Raw genomic sequence first — 24,443 nt, 5'->3', positions numbered from 1 at the left:
ATTTTTGCCGTTTTGCTTGTTTTGGATCTGTTAGTAGCCGTTTGTGATATAATGTGGAAAAATCTTCTATTTCAGACAGTGGTGAGCTAGGCGGAGCCGGTGGGGCCCCCTACTAGCGAACACGCGCGAAGCGATTTTGCTTTAGTACTACTTTTGGTATTTTGAGTAAGTATTCAGGCCGCTCTTGTGTGTTCGTTGCTTATGTGTTTCGATTTGTATGAAGAGGGTACCTAGGCGAGGGTGTACTTTATCGCACTCGACCTAGACCCTAATCTGCGCACCTATCTATACATGGCTTGTGTATATGAGCAATTTTGGAACTAAAACCCTTGAGCTTGTGGCTCAGGGTAAATTTTGAATAATTTTGTGAAATTTGTGAGTTTGGGGCTGATCTCAATACCTCGAGGGACTATTCGAGCCGGTTAGGGCTTGGGTCGAAGTCAGTCCAACTTGGATTGAGGTCACCAAGTTTGTGAATCCGGTTCACCGAGTTGTGAACCAAGTTTGTGACCCGAGCTTGTGACTCAAGCTCAAGTTTGTGATTTCGTTCGCCCGGGCAAGTTTGTGAGGTGACTGGCCAGTGAGGGTGATAAGGTGTCCGGTGGGTGTACAAGTGAAGTTCTACGGACCTTATTTATGGTCGACGGAGTGTCGACAGGAGATCACGCATGGCAAATGACTTGGCTTTGAAGCCATATGTATCCTTATCATGTGATGTTATTTTTCTGCTTTTGCTTTACTCCTACTGTGTAAATGTGGTTACGTGAAATTTACGTTTTTACCCCTGTTTACTTACTAAGCTTCTAGCTTACCCCGTTTGCTTTGTTTTCCTTAGCAGGGGACGACGCGGGGAACTCCTGGGCATAATCACTAGTGTAGTTAGGTTTGCTTGTAATAGTTGTACAGTTAAGATGGTTGTTTTGTTTTGGTGGTTTGAACAGCTACTTTTGGGACTGTAAATAGAACCCTTTTGGCGTTGGATATATTGTGAATAGTGCGCTTTTGGGTTAATCTAGTTTTATTGTTTTGAAATTTTGAGTCCTGGCGAGAGCTGGGCAGGCGGCCCGCCGAACCCTCATGTTCGCCTTAGGGAGAGGTGGGGCCGTTACAGGATCAGAGTGGCGCAGCGGAAGCGTGGTGGGCCCATAACCCACAGGTCCCAGGATCGAAACCTGGCTCTGATACCAACTGTGACGGCCCCACCTCCCCCTAAGGCGAACCAGAGGGTTCGGCGGGCCGCCTGCCCGGCTCTCGCCAGGACTCAGTCGATCACTAAATTCCTCAATTAAATTACAATACAAATCTCAAATATACATCACATGGTCCACAAATATACATCCAAGTCTCCAATAATTACATGTCACAAATGCAGCGGAAACTAATTCCCAACTATACATAAAATGATTCCAAATCCAAATTGTACAAAATATAGGCCATCCATTCACGTGAATAAGTACTACAAGCCTTCCTTCGCTTTGAGCCCTGTGGAGGGGAATAAAATATTTTTGGGGTGAGCTAGAAGCTCAACGAGTAACCAGCAAAATCATTAATCAAATATATTTCACAATGTTGCATTTCGATGATTTCGATGATGTCATGATTCAGAGATCAAATGTCCGTTTAGTGCTCTCGTGAGCCAGTGAAATCATTGCACTAGAACACCCAACGCTCAAATAGATCATAACACACGAACAGAGAGAGGAAGCCCCTTTTTGAGCTCCAGATAACCATGAACATGAACCACAAACAGAATGGAGACGTTGGTGTCCAGCACAAGACTTTCCCAGAACTCATTGAAGCCAAAATCATATCATGAATTCACATGCAAGCACGCATGAGATGCAATCGAATAAATAATGCAAGAAACATTTCACAAATAACTTTGGAAATAGTTTAGGGTCACTCACATGAGAATCGTAGGCCTTCCTCATAGCTTCGAAACGGTGTCTCGTTCACCTTGATCCGATATTCCTAGCCTAACCTTTGATCAAAACGGTTTGAGATGGCCGATTTGGCCGTTTCCGTTTGCCGTTCCGCGCGAGCGCGTGTGCCGATTTTTGCCGTTTTGCTTGTTTTGGATCTGTTAGTAGCCGTTTGTGATATAATGTGGAAAAATCTTCTATTTCAGACAGTGGTGAGCTAGGCGGAGCCGGTGGGGCCCCCTACTAGCGAACACGCGCGAAGCGATTTTGCTTTAGTACTACTTTTGGTATTTTGAGTAAGTATTCAGGCCGCTCTTGTGTGTTCGTTGCTTATGTGTTTCGATTTGTATGAAGAGGGTACCTAGGCGAGGGTGTACTTTATCGCACTCGACCTAGACCCTAATCTGCGCACCTATCTATACATGGCTTGTGTATATGAGCAATTTTGGAACTAAAACCCTTGAGCTTGTGGCTCAGGGTAACTTTTGAATAATTTTGTGAAATTTGTGAGTTTGGGGCTGATCTCAATACCTCGAGGGACTATTCGAGCCGGTTAGGGCTTGGGTCGAAGTCAGTCCAACTTGGATTGAGGTCACCAAGTTTGTGAATCCGGTTCACCGAGTTGTGAACCAAGTTTGTGACCCGAGCTTGTGACTCAAGCTCAAGTTTGTGATTTCGTTCGCCCGGGCAAGTTTGTGAGGTGACTGGCCAGTGAGGGTGATAAGGTGTCCGGTGGGTGTACAAGTGAAGTTCTACGGACCTTATTTATGGTCGACGGAGTGTCGACAGGAGATCACGCATGGCAAATGACTTGGCTTTGAAGCCATATGTATCCTTATCATGTGATGTTATTTTTCTGCTTTTGCTTTACTCCTACTGTGTAAATGTGGTTACGTGAAATTTACGTTTTTACCCCTGTTTACTTACTAAGCTTCTAGCTTACCCCGTTTGCTTTGTTTTCCTTAGCAGGGGACGACGCGGGGAACTCCTGGGCATAATCACTAGTGTAGTTAGGTTTGCTTGTAATAGTTGTACAGTTAAGATGGTTGTTTTGTTTTGGTGGTTTGAACAGCTACTTTTGGGACTGTAAATAGAACCCTTTTGGCGTTGGATATATTGTGAATAGTGCGCTTTTGGGTTTATCTAGTTTTATTGTTTTGAAATTTTGAGTCCTGGCGAGAGCTGGGCAGGCGGCCCGCCGAACCCTCTGGTTCGCCTTAGGGGGAGGTGGGGCCGTTACAGGATCAGAGTGGCGCAGCGGAAGCGTGGTGGGCCCATAACCCACAGGTCCCAGGATCGAAACCTGGCTCTGATACCAACTGTGACGGCCCCACCTCCCCCTAAGGCGAACCAGAGGGTTCGGCGGGCCGCCTGCCCGGCTCTCGCCAGGACTCAGTCGATCACTAAATTCCTCAATTAAATTACAATACAAATCTCAAATATACATCACATGGTCCACAAATATACATCCAAGTCTCCAATAATTACATGTCACAAATGCAGCGGAAACTAATTCCCAACTATACATAAAATGATTCCAAATCCAAATTGTACAAAATATAGGCCATCCATTCACGTGAATAAGTACTACAAGCCTTCCTTCGCTTTGAGCCCTGTGGAGGGGAATAAAATATTTTTGGGGTGAGCTAGAAGCTCAACGAGTAACCAGCAAAATCATTAATCAAATATATTTCACAATGTTGCATTTCGATGATTTCGATGATGTCATGATTCAGAGATCAAATGTCCGTTTAGTGCTCTCGTGAGCCAGTGAAATCATTGCACTAGAACACCCAACGCTCAAATAGATCATAACACACGAACAGAGAGAGGAAGCCCCTTTTTGAGCTCCAGATAACCATGAACATGAACCACAAACAGAATGGAGACGTTGGTGTCCAGCACAAGACTTTCCCAGAACTCATTGAAGCCAAAATCATATCATGAATTCACATGCAAGCACGCATGAGATGCAATCGAATAAATAATGCAAGAAACATTTCACAAATAACTTTGGAAATAGTTTAGGGTCACTCACATGAGAATCGTAGGCCTTCCTCATAGCTTCGAAACGGTGTCTCGTTCACCTTGATCCGATATTCCTAGCCTAACCTTTGATCAAAACGGTTTGAGATGGCCGATTTGGCCGTTTCCGTTTGCCGTTCCGCGCGAGCGCGTGTGCCGATTTTTGCCGTTTTGCTTGTTTTGGATCTGTTAGTAGCCGTTTGTGATATAATGTGGAAAAATCTTCTATTTCAGACAGTGGTGAGCTAGGCGGAGCCGGTGGGGCCCCCTACTAGCGAACACGCGCGAAGCGATTTTGCTTTAGTACTACTTTTGGTATTTTGAGTAAGTATTCAGGCCGCTCTTGTGTGTTCGTTGCTTATGTGTTTCGATTTGTATGAAGAGGGTACCTAGGCGAGGGTGTACTTTATCGCACTCGACCTAGACCCTAATCTGCGCACCTATCTATACATGGCTTGTGTATATGAGCAATTTTGGAACTAAAACCCTTGAGCTTGTGGCTCAGGGTAAATTTTGAATAATTTTGTGAAATTTGTGAGTTTGGGGCTGATCTCAATACCTCGAGGGACTATTCGAGCCGGTTAGGGCTTGGGTCGAAGTCAGTCCAACTTGGATTGAGGTCACCAAGTTTGTGAATCCGGTTCACCGAGTTGTGAACCAAGTTTGTGACCCGAGCTTGTGACTCAAGCTCAAGTTTGTGATTTCGTTCGCCCGGGCAAGTTTGTGAGGTGACTGGCCAGTGAGGGTGATAAGGTGTCCGGTGGGTGTACAAGTGAAGTTCTACGGACCTTATTTATGGTCGACGGAGTGTCGACAGGAGATCACGCATGGCAAATGACTTGGCTTTGAAGCCATATGTATCCTTATCATGTGATGTTATTTTTCTGCTTTTGCTTTACTCCTACTGTGTAAATGTGGTTACGTGAAATTTACGTTTTTACCCCTGTTTACTTACTAAGCTTCTAGCTTACCCCGTTTGCTTTGTTTTCCTTAGCAGGGGACGACGCGGGGAACTCCTGGGCATAATCACTAGTGTAGTTAGGTTTGCTTGTAATAGTTGTACAGTTAAGATGGTTGTTTTGTTTTGGTGGTTTGAACAGCTACTTTTGGGACTGTAAATAGAACCCTTTTGGCGTTGGATATATTGTGAATAGTGCGCTTTTGGGTTTATCTAGTTTTATTGTTTTGAAATTTTGAGTCCTGGCGAGAGCTGGGCAGGCGGCCCGCCGAACCCTCTGGTTCGCCTTAGGGGGAGGTGGGGCCGTTACAGGATCAGAGTGGCGCAGCGGAAGCGTGGTGGGCCCATAACCCACAGGTCCCAGGATCGAAACCTGGCTCTGATACCAACTGTGACGGCCCCACCTCCCCCTAAGGCGAACCAGAGGGTTCGGCGGGCCGCCTGCCCGGCTCTCGCCAGGACTCAGTCGATCACTAAATTCCTCAATTAAATTACAATACAAATCTCAAATATACATCACATGGTCCACAAATATACATCCAAGTCTCCAATAATTACATGTCACAAATGCAGCGGAAACTAATTCCCAACTATACATAAAATGATTCCAAATCCAAATTGTACAAAATATAGGCCATCCATTCACGTGAATAAGTACTACAAGCCTTCCTTCGCTTTGAGCCCTGTGGAGGGGAATAAAATATTTTTGGGGTGAGCTAGAAGCTCAACGAGTAACCAGCAAAATCATTAATCAAATATATTTCACAATGTTGCATTTCGATGATTTCGATGATGTCATGATTCAGAGATCAAATGTCCGTTTAGTGCTCTCGTGAGCCAGTGAAATCATTGCACTAGAACACCCAACGCTCAAATAGATCATAACACACGAACAGAGAGAGGAAGCCCCTTTTTGAGCTCCAGATAACCATGAACATGAACCACAAACAGAATGGAGACGTTGGTGTCCAGCACAAGACTTTCCCAGAACTCATTGAAGCCAAAATCATATCATGAATTCACATGCAAGCACGCATGAGATGCAATCGAATAAATAATGCAAGAAACATTTCACAAATAACTTTGGAAATAGTTTAGGGTCACTCACATGAGAATCGTAGGCCTTCCTCATAGCTTCGAAACGGTGTCTCGTTCACCTTGATCCGATATTCCTAGCCTAACCTTTGATCAAAACGGTTTGAGATGGCCGATTTGGCCGTTTCCGTTTGCCGTTCCGCGCGAGCGCGTGTGTCGATTTTTGCCGTTTTGCTTGTTTTGGATCTGTTAGTAGCCGTTTGTGATATAATGTGGAAAAATCTTCTATTTCAGACAGTGGTGAGCTAGGCGGAGCCGGTGGGGCCCCCTACTAGCGAACACGCGCGAAGCGATTTTGCTTTAGTACTACTTTTGGTATTTTGAGTAAGTATTCAGGCCGCTCTTGTGTGTTCGTTGCTTATGTGTTTCGATTTGTATGAAGAGGGTACCTAGGCGAGGGTGTACTTTATCGCACTCGACCTAGACCCTAATCTGCGCACCTATCTATACATGGCTTGTGTATATGAGCAATTTTGGAACTAAAACCCTTGAGCTTGTGGCTCAGGGTAAATTTTGAATAATTTTGTGAAATTTGTGAGTTTGGGGCTGATCTCAATACCTCGAGGGACTATTCGAGCCGGTTAGGGCTTGGGTCGAAGTCAGTCCAACTTGGATTGAGGTCACCAAGTTTGTGAATCCGGTTCACCGAGTTGTGAACCAAGTTTGTGACCCGAGCTTGTGACTCAAGCTCAAGTTTGTGATTTCGTTCGCCCGGGCAAGTTTGTGAGGTGACTGGCCAGTGAGGGTGATAAGGTGTCCGGTGGGTGTACAAGTGAAGTTCTACGGACCTTATTTATGGTCGACGGAGTGTCGACAGGAGATCACGCATGGCAAATGACTTGGCTTTGAAGCCATATGTATCCTTATCATGTGATGTTATTTTTCTGCTTTTGCTTTACTCCTACTGTGTAAATGTGGTTACGTGAAATTTACGTTTTTACCCCTGTTTACTTACTAAGCTTCTAGCTTACCCCGTTTGCTTTGTTTTCCTTAGCAGGGGACGACGCGGGGAACTCCTGGGCATAATCACTAGTGTAGTTAGGTTTGCTTGTAATAGTTGTACAGTTAAGATGGTTGTTTTGTTTTGGTGGTTTGAACAGCTACTTTTGGGACTGTAAATAGAACCCTTTTGGCGTTGGATATATTGTGAATAGTGCGCTTTTGGGTTAATCTAGTTTTATTGTTTTGAAATTTTGAGTCCTGGCGAGAGCTGGGCAGGCGGCCCGCCGAACCCTCATGTTCGCCTTAGGGAGAGGTGGGGCCGTTACAGGATCAGAGTGGCGCAGCGGAAGCGTGGTGGGCCCATAACCCACAGGTCCCAGGATCGAAACCTGGCTCTGATACCAACTGTGACGGCCCCACCTCCCCCTAAGGCGAACCAGAGGGTTCGGCGGGCCGCCTGCCCGGCTCTCGCCAGGACTCAGTCGATCACTAAATTCCTCAATTAAATTACAATACAAATCTCAAATATACATCACATGGTCCACAAATATACATCCAAGTCTCCAATAATTACATGTCACAAATGCAGCGGAAACTAATTCCCAACTATACATAAAATGATTCCAAATCCAAATTGTACAAAATATAGGCCATCCATTCACGTGAATAAGTACTACAAGCCTTCCTTCGCTTTGAGCCCTGTGGAGGGGAATAAAATATTTTTGGGGTGAGCTAGAAGCTCAACGAGTAACCAGCAAAATCATTAATCAAATATATTTCACAATGTTGCATTTCGATGATTTCGATGATGTCATGATTCAGAGATCAAATGTCCGTTTAGTGCTCTCGTGAGCCAGTGAAATCATTGCACTAGAACACCCAACGCTCAAATAGATCATAACACACGAACAGAGAGAGGAAGCCCCTTTTTGAGCTCCAGATAACCATGAACATGAACCACAAACAGAATGGAGACGTTGGTGTCCAGCACAAGACTTTCCCAGAACTCATTGAAGCCAAAATCATATCATGAATTCACATGCAAGCACGCATGAGATGCAATCGAATAAATAATGCAAGAAACATTTCACAAATAACTTTGGAAATAGTTTAGGGTCACTCACATGAGAATCGTAGGCCTTCCTCATAGCTTCGAAACGGTGTCTCGTTCACCTTGATCCGATATTCCTAGCCTAACCTTTGATCAAAACGGTTTGAGATGGCCGATTTGGCCGTTTCCGTTTGCCGTTCCGCGCGAGCGCGTGTGCCGATTTTTGCCGTTTTGCTTGTTTTGGATCTGTTAGTAGCCGTTTGTGATATAATGTGGTAAAATCTTCTATTTCAGACAGTGGTGAGCTAGGCGGAGCCGGTGGGGCCCCCTACTAGCGAACACGCGCGAAGCGATTTTGCTTTAGTACTACTTTTGGTATTTTGAGTAAGTATTCAGGCCGCTCTTGTGTGTTCGTTGCTTATGTGTTTCGATTTGTATGAAGAGGGTACCTAGGCGAGGGTGTACTTTATCGCACTCGACCTAGACCCTAATCTGCGCACCTATCTATACATGGCTTGTGTATATGAGCAATTTTGGAACTAAAACCCTTGAGCTTGTGGCTCAGGGTAACTTTTGAATAATTTTGTGAAATTTGTGAGTTTGGGGCTGATCTCAATACCTCGAGGGACTATTCGAGCCGGTTAGGGCTTGGGTCGAAGTCAGTCCAACTTGGATTGAGGTCACCAAGTTTGTGAATCCGGTTCACCGAGTTGTGAACCAAGTTTGTGACCCGAGCTTGTGACTCAAGCTCAAGTTTGTGATTTCGTTCGCCCGGGCAAGTTTGTGAGGTGACTGGCCAGTGAGGGTGATAAGGTGTCCGGTGGGTGTACAAGTGAAGTTCTACGGACCTTATTTATGGTCGACGGAGTGTCGACAGGAGATCACGCATGGCAAATGACTTGGCTTTGAAGCCATATGTATCCTTATCATGTGATGTTATTTTTCTGCTTTTGCTTTACTCCTACTGTGTAAATGTGGTTACGTGAAATTTACGTTTTTACCCCTGTTTACTTACTAAGCTTCTAGCTTACCCCGTTTGCTTTGTTTTCCTTAGCAGGGGACGACGCGGGGAACTCCTGGGCATAATCACTAGTGTAGTTAGGTTTGCTTGTAATAGTTGTACAGTTAAGATGGTTGTTTTGTTTTGGTGGTTTGAACAGCTACTTTTGGGACTGTAAATAGAACCCTTTTGGCGTTGGATATATTGTGAATAGTGCGCTTTTGGGTTTATCTAGTTTTATTGTTTTGAAATTTTGAGTCCTGGCGAGAGCTGGGCAGGCGGCCCGCCGAACCCTCTGGTTCGCCTTAGGGGGAGGTGGGGCCGTTACAGGATCAGAGTGGCGCAGCGGAAGCGTGGTGGGCCCATAACCCACAGGTCCCAGGATCGAAACCTGGCTCTGATACCAACTGTGACGGCCCCACCTCCCCCTAAGGCGAACCAGAGGGTTCGGCGGGCCGCCTGCCCGGCTCTCGCCAGGACTCAGTCGATCACTAAATTCCTCAATTAAATTACAATACAAATCTCAAATATACATCACATGGTCCACAAATATACATCCAAGTCTCCAATAATTACATGTCACAAATGCAGCGGAAACTAATTCCCAACTATACATAAAATGATTCCAAATCCAAATTGTACAAAATATAGGCCATCCATTCACGTGAATAAGTACTACAAGCCTTCCTTCGCTTTGAGCCCTGTGGAGGGGAATAAAATATTTTTGGGGTGAGCTAGAAGCTCAACGAGTAACCAGCAAAATCATTAATCAAATATATTTCACAATGTTGCATTTCGATGATTTCGATGATGTCATGATTCAGAGATCAAATGTCCGTTTAGTGCTCTCGTGAGCCAGTGAAATCATTGCACTAGAACACCCAACGCTCAAATAGATCATAACACACGAACAGAGAGAGGAAGCCCCTTTTTGAGCTCCAGATAACCATGAACATGAACCACAAACAGAATGGAGACGTTGGTGTCCAGCACAAGACTTTCCCAGAACTCATTGAAGCCAAAATCATATCATGAATTCACATGCAAGCACGCATGAGATGCAATCGAATAAATAATGCAAGAAACATTTCACAAATAACTTTGGAAATAGTTTAGGGTCACTCACATGAGAATCGTAGGCCTTCCTCATAGCTTCGAAACGGTGTCTCGTTCACCTTGATCCGATATTCCTAGCCTAACCTTTGATCAAAACGGTTTGAGATGGCCGATTTGGCCGTTTCCGTTTGCCGTTCCGCGCGAGCGCGTGTGCCGATTTTTGCCGTTTTGCTTGTTTTGGATCTGTTAGTAGCCGTTTGTGATATAATGTGGAAAAATCTTCTATTTCAGACAGTGGTGAGCTAGGCGGAGCCGGTGGGGCCCCCTACTAGCGAACACGCGCGAAGCGATTTTGCTTTAGTACTACTTTTGGTATTTTGAGTAAGTATTCAGGCCGCTCTTGTGTGTTCGTTGCTTATGTGTTTCGATTTGTATGAAGAGGGTACCTAGGCGAGGGTGTACTTTATCGCACTCGACCTAGACCCTAATCTGCGCACCTATCTATACATGGCTTGTGTATATGAGCAATTTTGGAACTAAAACCCTTGAGCTTGTGGCTCAGGGTAAATTTTGAATAATTTTGTGAAATTTGTGAGTTTGGGGCTGATCTCAATACCTCGAGGGACTATTCGAGCCGGTTAGGGCTTGGGTCGAAGTCAGTCCAACTTGGATTGAGGTCACCAAGTTTGTGAATCCGGTTCACCGAGTTGTGAACCAAGTTTGTGACCCGAGCTTGTGACTCAAGCTCAAGTTTGTGATTTCGTTCGCCCGGGCAAGTTTGTGAGGTGACTGGCCAGTGAGGGTGATAAGGTGTCCGGTGGGTGTACAAGTGAAGTTCTACGGACCTTATTTATGGTCGACGGAGTGTCGACAGGAGATCACGCATGGCAAATGACTTGGCTTTGAAGCCATATGTATCCTTATCATGTGATGTTATTTTTCTGCTTTTGCTTTACTCCTACTGTGTAAATGTGGTTACGTGAAATTTACGTTTTTACCCCTGTTTACTTACTAAGCTTCTAGCTTACCCCGTTTGCTTTGTTTTCCTTAGCAGGGGACGACGCGGGGAACTCCTGGGCATAATCACTAGTGTAGTTAGGTTTGCTTGTAATAGTTGTACAGTTAAGATGGTTGTTTTGTTTTGGTGGTTTGAACAGCTACTTTTGGGACTGTAAATAGAACCCTTTTGGCGTTGGATATATTGTGAATAGTGCGCTTTTGGGTTAATCTAGTTTTATTGTTTTGAAATTTTGAGTCCTGGCGAGAGCTGGGCAGGCGGCCCGCCGAACCCTCATGTTCGCCTTAGGGAGAGGTGGGGCCGTTACAGGATCAGAGTGGCGCAGCGGAAGCGTGGTGGGCCCATAACCCACAGGTCCCAGGATCGAAACCTGGCTCTGATACCAACTGTGACGGCCCCACCTCCCCCTAAGGCGAACCAGAGGGTTCGGCGGGCCGCCTGCCCGGCTCTCGCCAGGACTCAGTCGATCACTAAATTCCTCAATTAAATTACAATACAAATCTCAAATATACATCACATGGTCCACAAATATACATCCAAGTCTCCAATAATTACATGTCACAAATGCAGCGGAAACTAATTCCCAACTATACATAAAATGATTCCAAATCCAAATTGTACAAAATATAGGCCATCCATTCACGTGAATAAGTACTACAAGCCTTCCTTCGCTTTGAGCCCTGTGGAGGGGAATAAAATATTTTTGGGGTGAGCTAGAAGCTCAACGAGTAACCAGCAAAATCATTAATCAAATATATTTCACAATGTTGCATTTCGATGATTTCGATGATGTCATGATTCAGAGATCAAATGTCCGTTTAGTGCTCTCGTGAGCCAGTGAAATCATTGCACTAGAACACCCAACGCTCAAATAGATCATAACACACGAACAGAGAGAGGAAGCCCCTTTTTGAGCTCCAGATAACCATGAACATGAACCACAAACAGAATGGAGACGTTGGTGTCCAGCACAAGACTTTCCCAGAACTCATTGAAGCCAAAATCATATCATGAATTCACATGCAAGCACGCATGAGATGCAATCGAATAAATAATGCAAGAAACATTTCACAAATAACTTTGGAAATAGTTTAGGGTCACTCACATGAGAATCGTAGGCCTTCCTCATAGCTTCGAAACGGTGTCTCGTTCACCTTGATCCGATATTCCTAGCCTAACCTTTGATCAAAACGGTTTGAGATGGCCGATTTGGCCGTTTCCGTTTGCCGTTCCGCGCGAGCGCGTGTGCCGATTTTTGCCGTTTTGCTTGTTTTGGATCTGTTAGTAGCCGTTTGTGATATAATGTGGAAAAATCTTCTATTTCAGACAGTGGTGAGCTAGGCGGAGCCGGTGGGGCCCCCTACTAGCGAACACGCGCGAAGCGATTTTGCTTTAGTACTACTTTTGGTATTTTGAGTAAGTATTCAGGCCGCTCTTGTGTGTTCGTTGCTTATGTGTTTCGATTTGTATGAAGAGGGTACCTAGGCGAGGGTGTACTTTATCGCACTCGACCTAGACCCTAATCTGCGCACCTATCTATACATGGCTTGTGTATATGAGCAATTTTGGAACTAAAACCCTTGAGCTTGTGGCTCAGGGTAAATTTTGAATAATTTTGTGAAATTTGTGAGTTTGGGGCTGATCTCAATACCTCGAGGGACTATTCGAGCCGGTTAGGGCTTGGGTCGAAGTCAGTCCAACTTGGATTGAGGTCACCAAGTTTGTGAATCCGGTTCACCGAGTTGTGAACCAAGTTTGTGACCCGAGCTTGTGACTCAAGCTCAAGTTTGTGATTTCGTTCGCCCGGGCAAGTTTGTGAGGTGACTGGCCAGTGAGGGTGATAAGGTGTCCGGTGGGTGTACAAGTGAAGTTCTACGGACCTTATTTATGGTCGACGGAGTGTCGACAGGAGATCACGCATGGCAAATGACTTGGCTTTGAAGCCATATGTATCCTTATCATGTGATGTTATTTTTCTGCTTTTGCTTTACTCCTACTGTGTAAATGTGGTTACGTGAAATTTACGTTTTTACCCCTGTTTACTTACTAAGCTTCTAGCTTACCCCGTTTGCTTTGTTTTCCTTAGCAGGGGACGACGCGGGGAACTCCTGGGCATAATCACTAGTGTAGTTAGGTTTGCTTGTAATAGTTGTACAGTTAAGATGGTTGTTTTGTTTTGGTGGTTTGAACAGCTACTTTTGGGACTGTAAATAGAACCCTTTTGGCGTTGGATATATTGTGAATAGTGCGCTTTTGGGTTAATCTAGTTTTATTGTTTTGAAATTTTGAGTCCTGGCGAGAGCTGGGCAGGCGGCCCGCCGAACCCTCATGTTCGCCTTAGGGAGAGGTGGGGCCGTTACAGGATCAGAGTGGCGCAGCGGAAGCGTGGTGGGCCCATAACCCACAGGTCCCAGGATCGAAACCTGGCTCTGATACCAACTGTGACGGCCCCACCTCCCCCTAAGGCGAACCAGAGGGTTCGGCGGGCCGCCTGCCCGGCTCTCGCCAGGACTCAGTCGATCACTAAATTCCTCAATTAAATTACAATACAAATCTCAAATATACATCACATGGTCCACAAATATACATCCAAGTCTCCAATAATTACATGTCACAAATGCAGCGGAAACTAATTCCCAACTATACATAAAATGATTCCAAATCCAAATTGTACAAAATATAGGCCATCCATTCACGTGAATAAGTACTACAAGCCTTCCTTCGCTTTGAGCCCTGTGGAGGGGAATAAAATATTTTTGGGGTGAGCTAGAAGCTCAACGAGTAACCAGCAAAATCATTAATCAAATATATTTCACAATGTTGCATTTCGATGATTTCGATGATGTCATGATTCAGAGATCAAATGTCCGTTTAGTGCTCTCGTGAGCCAGTGAAATCATTGCACTAGAACACCCAACGCTCAAATAGATCATAACACACGAACAGAGAGAGGAAGCCCCTTTTTGAGCTCCAGATAACCATGAACATGAACCACAAACAGAATGGAGACGTTGGTGTCCAGCACAAGACTTTCCCAGAACTCATTGAAGCCAAAATCATATCATGAATTCACATGCAAGCACGCATGAGATGCAATCGAATAAATAATGCAAGAAACATTTCACAAATAACTTTGGAAATAGTTTAGGGTCACTCACATGAGAATCGTAGGCCTTCCTCATAGCTTCGAAACGGTGTCTCGTTCACCTTGATCCGATATTCCTAGCCTAACCTTTGATCAAAACGGTTTGAGATGGCCGATTTGGCCGTTTCCGTTTCCCGTTCCGCGCGAGCGCGTGTGCCGATTTTTGCCGTTTTGCTTGTTTTGGATCTGTTAGTAGCCGTTTGTGATATAATGTGGTAAAATCTTCTATTTCAGACAGTGGTGAGCTAGGCGGAGCCGGTGGGGCCCCCTACTAGCGAACACGCGCGAAGCGATTTTGCTTTAGTACTACTTTTGGTATTTTGAGTAAGTATTCAGGCCGCTCTTGTGTGTTCGTTGCTTATGTGTTTCGATTTGTATGAAGAGGGTACCTAGGCGAGGGTGTACTTTATCGCACTCGACCTAGACCCTAATCTGCGCACCTATCTATACATGGCTTGTGTATATGAGCAATTTTGGAACTAAAACCCTTGAGCTTGTGGCTCAGGGTAAATTTTGAATAATTTTGTGAAATTTGTGAGTTTGGGGCTGATCTCAATACCTCGAGGGACTATTCGAGCCGGTTAGGGCTTGGGTCGAAGTCAGTCCAACTTGGATTGAGGTCACCAAGTTTGTGAATCCGGTTCACCGAGTTGTGAACCAAGTTTGTGACCCGAGCTTGTGACTCAAGCTCAAGTTTGTGATTTCGTTCGCCCGGGCAAGTTTGTGAGGTGACTGGCCAGTGAGGGTGATAAGGTGTCCGGTGGGTGTACAAGTGAAGTTCTACGGACCTTATTTATGGTCGACGGAGTGTCGACAGGAGATCACGCATGGCAAATGACTTGGCTTTGAAGCCATATGTATCCTTATCATGTGATGTTATTTTTCTGCTTTTGCTTTACTCCTACTGTGTAAATGTGGTTACGTGAAATTTACGTTTTTACCCCTGTTTACTTACTAAGCTTCTAGCTTACCCCGTTTGCTTTGTTTTCCTTAGCAGGGGACGACGCGGGGAACTCCTGGGCATAATCACTAGTGTAGTTAGGTTTGCTTGTAATAGTTGTACAGTTAAGATGGTTGTTTTGTTTTGGTGGTTTGAACAGCTACTTTTGGGACTGTAAATAGAACCCTTTTGGCGTTGGATATATTGTGAATAGTGCGCTTTTGGGTTTATCTAGTTTTATTGTTTTGAAATTTTGAGTCCTGGCGAGAGCTGGGCAGGCGGCCCGCCGAACCCTCTGGTTCGCCTTAGGGGGAGGTGGGGCCGTTACAGGATCAGAGTGGCGCAGCGGAAGCGTGGTGGGCCCATAACCCACAGGTCCCAGGATCGAAACCTGGCTCTGATACCAACTGTGACGGCCCCACCTCCCCCTAAGGCGAACCAGAGGGTTCGGCGGGCCGCCTGCCCGGCTCTCGCCAGGACTCAGTCGATCACTAAATTCCTCAATTAAATTACAATACAAATCTCAAATATACATCACATGGTCCACAAATATACATCCAAGTCTCCAATAATTACATGTCACAAATGCAGCGGAAACTAATTCCCAACTATACATAAAATGATTCCAAATCCAAATTGTACAAAATATAGGCCATCCATTCACGTGAATAAGTACTACAAGCCTTCCTTCGCTTTGAGCCCTGTGGAGGGGAATAAAATATTTTTGGGGTGAGCTAGAAGCTCAACGAGTAACCAGCAAAATCATTAATCAAATATATTTCACAATGTTGCATTTCGATGATTTCGATGATGTCATGATTCAGAGATCAAATGTCCGTTTAGTGCTCTCGTGAGCCAGTGAAATCATTGCACTAGAACACCCAACGCTCAAATAGATCATAACACACGAACAGAGAGAGGAAGCCCCTTTTTGAGCTCCAGATAACCATGAACATGAACCACAAACAGAATGGAGACGTTGGTGTCCAGCACAAGACTTTCCCAGAACTCATTGAAGCCAAAATCATATCATGAATTCACATGCAAGCACGCATGAGATGCAATCGAATAAATAATGCAAGAAACATTTCACAAATAACTTTGGAAATAGTTTAGGGTCACTCACATGAGAATCGTAGGCCTTCCTCATAGCTTCGAAACGGTGTCTCGTTCACCTTGATCCGATATTCCTAGCCTAACCTTTGATCAAAACGGTTTGAGATGGCCGATTTGGCCGTTTCCGTTTCCCGTTCCGCGCGAGCGCGTGTGCCGATTTTTGCCGTTTTGCTTGTTTTGGATCTGTTAGTAGCCGTTTGTGATATAATGTGGTAAAATCTTCTATTTCAGACAGTGGTGAGCTAGGCGGAGCCGGTGGGGCCCCCTACTAGCGAACACGCGCGAAGCGATTTTGCTTTAGTACTACTTTTGGTATTTTGAGTAAGTATTCAGGCCGCTCTTGTGTGTTCGTTGCTTATGTGTTTCGATTTGTATGAAGAGGGTACCTAGGCGAGGGTGTACTTTATCGCACTCGACCTAGACCCTAATCTGCGCACCTATCTATACATGGCTTGTGTATATGAGCAATTTTGGAACTAAAACCCTTGAGCTTGTGGCTCAGGGTAAATTTTGAATAATTTTGTGAAATTTGTGAGTTTGGGGCTGATCTCAATACCTCGAGGGACTATTCGAGCCGGTTAGGGCTTGGGTCGAAGTCAGTCCAACTTGGATTGAGGTCACCAAGTTTGTGAATCCGGTTCACCGAGTTGTGAACCAAGTTTGTGACCCGAGCTTGTGACTCAAGCTCAAGTTTGTGATTTCGTTCGCCCGGGCAAGTTTGTGAGGTGACTGGCCAGTGAGGGTGATAAGGTGTCCGGTGGGTGTACAAGTGAAGTTCTACGGACCTTATTTATGGTCGACGGAGTGTCGACAGGAGATCACGCATGGCAAATGACTTGGCTTTGAAGCCATATGTATCCTTATCATGTGATGTTATTTTTCTGCTTTTGCTTTACTCCTACTGTGTAAATGTGGTTACGTGAAATTTACGTTTTTACCCCTGTTTACTTACTAAGCTTCTAGCTTACCCCGTTTGCTTTGTTTTCCTTAGCAGGGGACGACGCGGGGAACTCCTGGGCATAATCACTAGTGTAGTTAGGTTTGCTTGTAATAGTTGTACAGTTAAGATGGTTGTTTTGTTTTGGTGGTTTGAACAGCTACTTTTGGGACTGTAAATAGAACCCTTTTGGCGTTGGATATATTGTGAATAGTGCGCTTTTGGGTTAATCTAGTTTTATTGTTTTGAAATTTTGAGTCCTGGCGAGAGCTGGGCAGGCGGCCCGCCGAACCCTCATGTTCGCCTTAGGGAGAGGTGGGGCCGTTACAGGATCAGAGTGGCGCAGCGGAAGCGTGGTGGGCCCATAACCCACAGGTCCCAGGATCGAAACCTGGCTCTGATACCAACTGTGACGGCCCCACCTCCCCCTAAGGCGAACCAGAGGGTTCGGCGGGCCGCCTGCCCGGCTCTCGCCAGGACTCAGTCGATCACTAAATTCCTCAATTAAATTACAATACAAATCTCAAATATACATCACATGGTCCACAAATATACATCCAAGTCTCCAATAATTACATGTCACAAATGCAGCGGAAACTAATTCCCAACTATACATAAAATGATTCCAAATCCAAATTGTACAAAATATAGGCCATCCATTCACGTGAATAAGTACTACAAGCCTTCCTTCGCTTTGAGCCCTGTGGAGGGGAATAAAATATTTTTGGGGTGAGCTAGAAGCTCAACGAGTAACCAGCAAAATCATTAATCAAATATATTTCACAATGTTGCATTTCGATGATTTCGATGATGTCATGATTCAGAGATCAAATGTCCGTTTAGTGCTCTCGTGAGCCAGTGAAATCATTGCACTAGAACACCCAACGCTCAAATAGATCATAACACACGAACAGAGAGAGGAAGCCCCTTTTTGAGCTCCAGATAACCATGAACATGAACCACAAACAGAATGGAGACGTTGGTGTCCAGCACAAGACTTTCCCAGAACTCATTGAAGCCAAAATCATATCATGAATTCACATGCAAGCACGCATGAGATGCAATCGAATAAATAATGCAAGAAACATTTCACAAATAACTTTGGAAATAGTTTAGGGTCACTCACATGAGAATCGTAGGCCTTCCTCATAGCTTCGAAACGGTGTCTCGTTCACCTTGATCCGATATTCCTAGCCTAACCTTTGATCAAAACGGTTTGAGATGGCCGATTTGGCCGTTTCCGTTTCCCGTTCCGCGCGAGCGCGTGTGCCGATTTTTGCCGTTTTGCTTGTTTTGGATCTGTTAGTAGCCGTTTGTGATATAATGTGGTAAAATCTTCTATTTCAGACAGTGGTGAGCTAGGCGGAGCCGGTGGGGCCCCCTACTAGCGAACACGCGCGAAGCGATTTTGCTTTAGTACTACTTTTGGTATTTTGAGTAAGTATTCAGGCCGCTCTTGTGTGTTCGTTGCTTATGTGTTTCGATTTGTATGAAGAGGGTACCTAGGCGAGGGTGTACTTTATCGCACTCGACCTAGACCCTAATCTGCGCACCTATCTATACATGGCTTGTGTATATGAGCAATTTTGGAACTAAAACCCTTGAGCTTGTGGCTCAGGGTAACTTTTGAATAATTTTGTGAAATTTGTGAGTTTGGGGCTGATCTCAATACCTCGAGGGACTATTCGAGCCGGTTAGGGCTTGGGTCGAAGTCAGTCCAACTTGGATTGAGGTCACCAAGTTTGTGAATCCGGTTCACCGAGTTGTGAACCAAGTTTGTGACCCGAGCTTGTGACTCAAGCTCAAGTTTGTGATTTCGTTCGCCCGGGCAAGTTTGTGAGGTGACTGGCCAGTGAGGGTGATAAGGTGTCCGGTGGGTGTACAAGTGAAGTTCTACGGACCTTATTTATGGTCGACGGAGTGTCGACAGGAGATCACGCATGGCAAATGACTTGGCTTTGAAGCCATATGTATCCTTATCATGTGATGTTATTTTTCTGCTTTTGCTTTACTCCTACTGTGTAAATGTGGTTACGTGAAATTTACGTTTTTACCCCTGTTTACTTACTAAGCTTCTAGCTTACCCCGTTTGCTTTGTTTTCCTTAGCAGGGGACGACGCGGGGAACTCCTGGGCATAATCACTAGTGTAGTTAGGTTTGCTTGTAATAGTTGTACAGTTAAGATGGTTGTTTTGTTTTGGTGGTTTGAACAGCTACTTTTGGGACTGTAAATAGAACCCTTTTGGCGTTGGATATATTGTGAATAGTGCGCTTTTGGGTTTATCTAGTTTTATTGTTTTGAAATTTTGAGTCCTGGCGAGAGCTGGGCAGGCGGCCCGCCGAACCCTCTGGTTCGCCTTAGGGGGAGGTAGGGCCGTTACAGGATCAGAGTGGCGCAGCGGAAGCGTGGTGGGCCCATAACCCACAGGTCCCAGGATCGAAACCTGGCTCTGATACCAACTGTGACGGCCCCACCTCCCTCTAAGGCGAACCAGAGGGTTCGGCGGGCCGCCTGCCCGGCTCTCGCCAGGACTCAGTCGATCACTAAATTCCTCAATTAAATTACAATACAAATCTCAAATATACATCACATGGTCCACAAATATACATCCAAGTCTCCAATAATTACATGTCACAAATGCAGCGGAAACTAATTCCCAACTATACATAAAATGATTCCAAATCCAAATTGTACAAAATATAGGCCATCCATTCACGTGAATAAGTACTACAAGCCTTCCTTCGCTTTGAGCCCTGTGGAGGGGAATAAAATATTTTTGGGGTGAGTTAGAAGCTCAACGAGTAACCAGCAAAATCATTAATCAAATATATTTCACAATGTTGCATTTCGATGATTTCGATGATGTCATGATTCAGAGATCAAATGTCCGTTTAGTGCTCTCGTGAGCCAGTGAAATCATTGCACTAGAACACCCAACGCTCAAATAGATCATAACACACGAACAGAGAGAGGAAGCCCCTATTTGAGCTCCAGATAACCATGAACATGAACCACAAACAGAATGGAGACGTTGGTGTCCAGCACAAGACTTTCCCAGAACTCATTGAAGCCAAAATCATATCATGAATTCACATGCAAGCACGCATGAGATGCAATCGAATAAATAATGCAAGAAACATTTCACAAATAACTTTGGAAATAGTTTAGGGTCACTCACATGAGAATCGTAGGCCTTCCTCATAGCTTCGAAACGGTGTCTCGTTCACCTTGATCCGATATTCCTAGCCTAACCTTTGATCAAAACGGTTTGAGATGGCCGATTTGGCCGTTTCCGTTTCCCGTTCAGCGTGAGCGCGTGTGCCGATTTTTGCCGTTTTGCTTGTTTTGGATCTGTTAGTAGCCGTTTGTGATATAATGTGGTAAAATCTTCTATTTCAGACAGTGGTGAGCTAGGCGGAGCCGGTGGGGCCCCCTACTAGCGAACACGCGCGAAGCGATTTTGCTTTAGTACTACTTTTGGTATTTTGAGTAAGTATTCAGGCCGCTCTTGTGTGTTCGTTGCTTATGTGTTTCGATTTGTATGAAGAGGGTACCTAGGCGAGGGTGTACTTTATCGCACTCGACCTAGACCCTAATCTGCGCACCTATCTATACATGGCTTGTGTATATGAGCAATTTTGGAACTAAAACCCTTGAGCTTGTGGCTCAGGGTAACTTTTGAATAATTTTGTGAAATTTGTGAGTTTGGGACTGATCTCAATACCTCGAGGGACTATTCGAGCCGGTTAGGGCTTGGGTCGAAGTCAGTCCAACTTGGATTGAGGTCACCAAGTTTGTGAATCCGGTTCACCGAGTTGTGAACCAAGTTTGTGACCCGAGCTTGTGACTCAAGCTCAAGTTTGTGATTTCGTTCGCCCGGGCAAGTTTGTGAGGTGACTGGCCAGTGAGGGTGATAAGGTGTCCGGTGGGTGTACAAGTGAAGTTCTATGGACCTTATTTATGGTCGACGGAGTGTCGACAGGTGATCACGCATGGCAAATGACTTGGCTTTGAAGCCATATGTATCCTTATCATGTGATGTTATTTTTCTGCTTTTGCTTTACTCCTACTGTGTAAATGTGGTTACGTGAAATTTACGTTTTTACCCCTGTTTACTTACTAAGCTTCTAGCTTACCCCGTTTCCTTTGTTTTCCTTAGCAGGGGACGACGCGGGGAACTCCTGGGCATAATCACTAGTGTAGTTAGGTTTGCTTGTAATAGTTGTACAGTTAAGATGGTTGTTTTGTTTTGGTGGTTTGAACAGCTACTTTTGGGACTGTAAATAGAACCCTTTTGGCGTTGGATATATTGTGAATAGTGCGCTTTTGGGTTTATCTAGTTTTATTGTTTTGAAATTTTGAGTCCTGGCGAGAGCTGGGCAGGCGGCCCGCCGAACCCTCTGGTTCGCCTTAGGGGGAGGTGGGGCCGTTACACCTTGCATCTAGATATCATGATTATGTGTTATGTATTTATGTGATATTATGGGTTTACTTGCTTTATTATGCTTTATATTATTTGTTTAGTTATAATTAATGTGTGACGTCACCACACTAGTCTAACGCTAGTTGTGGGCCATTTCCTGAATCCACACTAGTCCAACGCTAGTTGTGGCCCTTTGTTCCGATTTTCCACTAGTCCAACGCTAGTGAGAATTCATAGATATGGGCTAGTCCAACGCTAGACCCTTAGGAGCCCTTCGCGCGTTAGATCATGATTGTTTGTTAAAATCACTTCATCTCATGCATATTTTTACTTTCTAGGATCTTTTACCATTTTTTGCATGTTCCCCTTATACATATATTCCCCATCCCATATTTCTCCCCTTATACATATATCCCTTATCCCATACTTCCCCCTATATATGTATTTTTCCCCCATATTCCCCTTACATATATCCCCTATCCCATATTCCCTCTTACATCCATATCCCTTATTTTATATTTTCCTTTATATACTCGTATGCATGAGACATGAAATTAGACTTGCATTTCATATAAGGAAAATTAGAGATAGGTTTGTACATTTGCTTGATTAGATTAGAGAATACCCCTTAAGTATGGGATATGGACGAGTTTGGCTCTCTAGCCTTAGCACGCTCGTATTCCCTCTATTAAAGGAAAAATTGAGTCACGAACACTAGTCCCCCGTACCCGTTATGATGCATCCCTTTAAGTCATGTATATTTGTATTTATATAATTATTTATTCTTTTTCTTTTCTTAGAGTCTCATATTTTTGCATTATTCGTGACCTCTTCAAAGAATCCCTATTTGGCATCACAATTAATGTGATTGGTATCAATTAAGTTTTGAAGAGATATTTTGACCCCCCGATACCCTCTTAGGTCTAGGGTTTTCATTCATATAGTACATCCAAATGTGATAAATCTTTAGGTTAAAAATAAGAAAATTTTTTACTAAATCATGCAACTAGTCTTGGCTAGGTCGAAAGGGTGCCTCGGATTTTTATCCTTGCCTTCCCTTTCTTCAAATGTGACTCTCGAACACTTTCTCTGATTTTTGTAGACTTAGGAGTCGTTTAAAAAGGGTTTTCTCCTTTTCTCTTTAAAAAATTCATTTTTAGGTGACTTGGTACACCTTAACTCGATACCAAGTGGCGACTCCGATTTTTTTCAAAAACCATTTTTAAACTATTTATTTGGGTCAAAATCGTGGCACTTTTAAGTCCCATTTCGGCCCATTTTCTTTTTATATCAAAAGTCATTTTCCAATCAACAAAACTTGAATTAAAATTCACTTTTTAAACCATTTATTTTTCTTATTAAAAAATGGGGCGTGATAGTTGGCGACTCCACTGGGGACTTAGAGGGTCTGAGCATTTGATTTACTCAATCTTTTTCTTCTTTTAACCTTCTTATGTGTCACATTTGGAGGCGTTAGGTTGCATTCTTCTTTTCCTTTTTCTTTTTCTCTTTTTAGGGTTTTTGCATTTACAACATTCGCAATCGAATCACCTCTCGTACACCGCATATGTGATGAATGAATGGTTTATTTTTTTATTTGCTTTTTACTTGTATCGCGCTTGCATCTTGGGGGGGTAGCTACCCTAGAACCGTTGACCGCATTTGATGGTATTCTAATCCCTCCCCTCAAAAGAAAAGCACCTCATACGTGCATGCATAGTTTTATTTACCCTATTTTTCTTTTTCGTGGGCGCCATCCCACATCTCCTTGTAGGATTAGGATCGATTTCCTTAGGTAGGCGGATGGTGTGCACTGTGCCCATAGCGATGCCTAAGGGATCACTCGAGCCACCGACCGAAGGCCCTGGGATTGATGACGCTTCGCCTTTAGGTCTGAAGGCTTGGGAACCTTGAGACTTATTGAGTCTAGATGCATTAGTGAGCCATACCTCATGCATCCATATTAGAAATACCCTAAGATAGAGTCGAACCTTACCTGATTAGGGACACTAAGCACGAGGGGAGGGATTCCACCCCTCTTTCCTTATCTTGCTTTCTATTTTTGATATGTGTTGAACTAACTTTTTCCTTGTTTTCTTGTCTTTTGCATTCACAAACGCTAGGAATAAGAGATCTGGCATGATCCTCTTTATAGAGCCTACCTGCTTAGATAGGCTATCGCATGTTTAAAGATTTCGATGTATTGCATTTATAAATTAATAATTGCATGTCATTTTAGGCCTACCCTAGCATACAAAGGGTTCCTTTAGGTCATGTTTTCATCAAATTGTATTTAATCGTTTTAATAAATTGGCATCATGCATAAACCTTAGAGGGAATGCCATTTAGGAAATCCCACGTTAGGAATAAACCACCTCGTGTCTCGGATATTTAATCCAATGAGACTTGCATGTTTATATTTTTCGTACCGTTTGAAGGGGTAGTGCACGAGGTATGGTAGGATCCGATCTTTTCCATGATAATAAAACAACTTTTGCACATTAGAATATGAGCATCTAACAATCATCTTTTGGTCATTTTTAACATAATTGGTAAAATCCCTTGCGTAAAAGGACATTAATTTGAAGAAATTCACAAATAATTCTTCATTGATTGGGACGATAAATATATTGAGGCCAAATCTTGATTTTAGAAGACTCATAGACTAATGTATTGCAATGAATTTTTTGAAACTACCAATGGATAGACAATGCAATCGATTTTTGAATAATCAATTCCGTTCAATCTATTGAACTGATTATTCAATCCATTTGACCATTTTATTCATCAGCCTCATCCAATCCATTCTTTTCA

General features: G+C 44.0%; 8 non-coding genes across 8 annotated transcripts; all 8 read left to right on the top strand.

The window, feature by feature from the left end:
• Positions 1 to 5,218: 5,218 nt before the first annotated feature.
• Positions 5,219 to 5,290, top strand: TRNAM-CAU (transfer RNA methionine (anticodon CAU)). Its single transcript has one exon. It is a non-coding gene; the product is annotated as a tRNA-Met (tRNA).
• A 1,981-nt stretch (positions 5,291 to 7,271) lies between these two features.
• On the top strand, positions 7,272 to 7,343 carry TRNAM-CAU (transfer RNA methionine (anticodon CAU)). Its single transcript has one exon. It is a non-coding gene; the product is annotated as a tRNA-Met (tRNA).
• Positions 7,344 to 9,324: 1,981 nt separating this feature from the next.
• TRNAM-CAU (transfer RNA methionine (anticodon CAU)) lies at positions 9,325 to 9,396 on the top strand. The gene has a single exon. It is a non-coding gene; the product is annotated as a tRNA-Met (tRNA).
• Positions 9,397 to 11,377: 1,981 nt separating this feature from the next.
• TRNAM-CAU (transfer RNA methionine (anticodon CAU)) lies at positions 11,378 to 11,449 on the top strand. The gene has a single exon. It is a non-coding gene; the product is annotated as a tRNA-Met (tRNA).
• A 1,981-nt stretch (positions 11,450 to 13,430) lies between these two features.
• On the top strand, positions 13,431 to 13,502 carry TRNAM-CAU (transfer RNA methionine (anticodon CAU)). Its single transcript has one exon. It is a non-coding gene; the product is annotated as a tRNA-Met (tRNA).
• Positions 13,503 to 15,483: 1,981 nt separating this feature from the next.
• On the top strand, positions 15,484 to 15,555 carry TRNAM-CAU (transfer RNA methionine (anticodon CAU)). Its single transcript has one exon. It is a non-coding gene; the product is annotated as a tRNA-Met (tRNA).
• Positions 15,556 to 17,536: 1,981 nt separating this feature from the next.
• On the top strand, positions 17,537 to 17,608 carry TRNAM-CAU (transfer RNA methionine (anticodon CAU)). Its single transcript has one exon. It is a non-coding gene; the product is annotated as a tRNA-Met (tRNA).
• A 1,981-nt stretch (positions 17,609 to 19,589) lies between these two features.
• Positions 19,590 to 19,661, top strand: TRNAM-CAU (transfer RNA methionine (anticodon CAU)). Its single transcript has one exon. It is a non-coding gene; the product is annotated as a tRNA-Met (tRNA).
• Positions 19,662 to 24,443: the final 4,782 nt, after the last annotated feature.

This window comes from Coffea arabica, chromosome 3e (assembly GCF_036785885.1).
Source record: "Coffea arabica cultivar ET-39 chromosome 3e, Coffea Arabica ET-39 HiFi, whole genome shotgun sequence".
Classification (NCBI taxonomy): Eukaryota; Viridiplantae; Streptophyta; class Magnoliopsida; order Gentianales; family Rubiaceae; genus Coffea; species Coffea arabica.
The sequence above is the reverse complement of the archived record's forward strand: the minus strand, read 5'-3'. Positions and strand labels throughout refer to the sequence as shown.